This window comes from Pinus tabuliformis, chromosome 5_1 (assembly GCF_031772625.1).
Source record: "Pinus tabuliformis cultivar Carrire ecotype Pingquan chromosome 5_1, CPIR1, whole genome shotgun sequence".
NCBI classification, from domain to species: Eukaryota; Viridiplantae; Streptophyta; class Pinopsida; order Pinales; family Pinaceae; genus Pinus; species Pinus tabuliformis.
In genome coordinates this window covers 682,414,829-682,416,694 of record NC_142305.1, presented here as the reverse complement: position 1 = coordinate 682,416,694, position 1,866 = coordinate 682,414,829, and positions in this window count along the sequence as shown.

Sequence of the window (1,866 nt, the reverse complement as noted above, 5' to 3'; positions counted from 1 at the left end):
AGGAATGATGTTACAAAATCCTAGGTGTCTTGTATTCCAGTGCCTGAGGATGAGACAGGTAAAGATTCAGGGGCTTGGGATTGTGGTGTTGTATGGGGTTTTAGGATAACAGGTGGGGAATTTGGGATGGTAGTAACAGTTGCTGCTTCAGTAGACGTCCTCATTCATCTTCAAGGTAAAAAGGTAGGTAAAGTAGTGATTTTTCTTTTATGAGTAGGTTTCTTTAGAGGGGGAGGGTCATCAGGGATGGTGGCTTCTTTGGTTGAGGCCCTTGTTCGTCTTTTTGGTAGGGAAGTAACCTTATCTTGCCTTTTTCTTTTTAGCCTAGCAATGGGAAGGTTATCTTCAGAATCATCACTAGGAATGTGGACAGTGGGACTAGATGATTCTGCTAGATTATGGGATGGAGTTGATGTGGTGGAAGGGTCAATTGGGTTGGCTGATGCAGCTGGTGGGATTTCTGGGGGATCAGGAATACTCCTTGGTTGTTGTTTGGAAGGATTTTCAGCTTGCTGAGGAATTCCAGGAGTTTGTTGGGGACTTTCAGGAGTTGATTGAGGAACTTCGGGATTTTCAACTTGTTCTTGGGGAATTTCAGCTGCTGCTTGAGGAATTTCAGCAGCTTCTTAAGGTTCTAGGGGTGGATTGTTAAGAGGGGGAGGATTATGTCATGCCAAACCTCTCTGAATTAATAGTTGGACAATACGATGATAAGTGAGGGAAAGGAGTGGGCATTTTACATGCATACAGTAATGTGACATATTCTTTAGACACCCAAGTAGATAATACGACATATTTAACAGTCAACCATGTCTCAAATGATTTAACAAGACAAAATCATGCTGATAGACTACCTGGTAGCGTCCTTCGCAGGTGAGATAGTGCTTGACGAATTTCGCAACCGTCGGCCACGGAGGTGGTAATGAATGAAGTGCGACACCCCTGCCTTTAGGCTCAACCTGCTCTCCTAGCAGAAGAAAGTCCTATTGTGCATTCAAAATGATGTGTTTACGACTAAACCATCGAATGCCAGCGGTTGGTAGGCCTGAAACCTGTGCTATATCATACTCTGAGACTAGAATTCGAACTCCTTGAATAGTAGAGTAGCCATCTCATAGATTACGTGCAAATTCAAGGACTTGCTGTGGATCAAATCCCTGGAGCCTCTGAAAATAATCTACCCAGCCTGCCTGCTGAAAAATCTAATATACCTCTCAGTGTAATTCTAATAAAGCTATGGAGCTAGGCTCATGTCAAATAGCGGGTTCTCCCATAGTTACCAACTTCAGTAAAATGCACAGTGATAAATCGAGTTACCACACCCAAGACAGAGTAAATTTTGCAAATGAGATCATGGAATAATAGGATAGAGATGGGGTGATAAGACGTAATCATGGGTTAAAAAAACGACGGTGATTGGCGTGTTGTGAAATGATGGCGTGTGATTTTGATATTCCCCCCCAACTACGGCTGAAATAATGAATTTTAAATGTACAAAGATCATGGTAATAATGTCATAATCTTCTCATTTACTATAGTTTAATAATATTTACACATAACAAACACATACCTCATGTTTACCTTTGATTGATATTCAAAAAATATAGTATACGTTACTAATAGATCATCAATGGTTATGGAAGAGGGTTTTGAAATATGAGGGTAATTATATGAAAGGCTTGTATAATCATAGGAGAGGGCAGTGAAAGAACAAAGTTAAATTCAATAGGTGATTCTTACAACGGAAAGTAATGTATGATAATTCCTTGAGGAGAAATGATGTTTCAGCAACGGGGAGGATGGGTAAAATTTGGTGTTTTAGCAACAGGGAAAATGGATGTAAGATAACATTTCAGCAACAGGAAA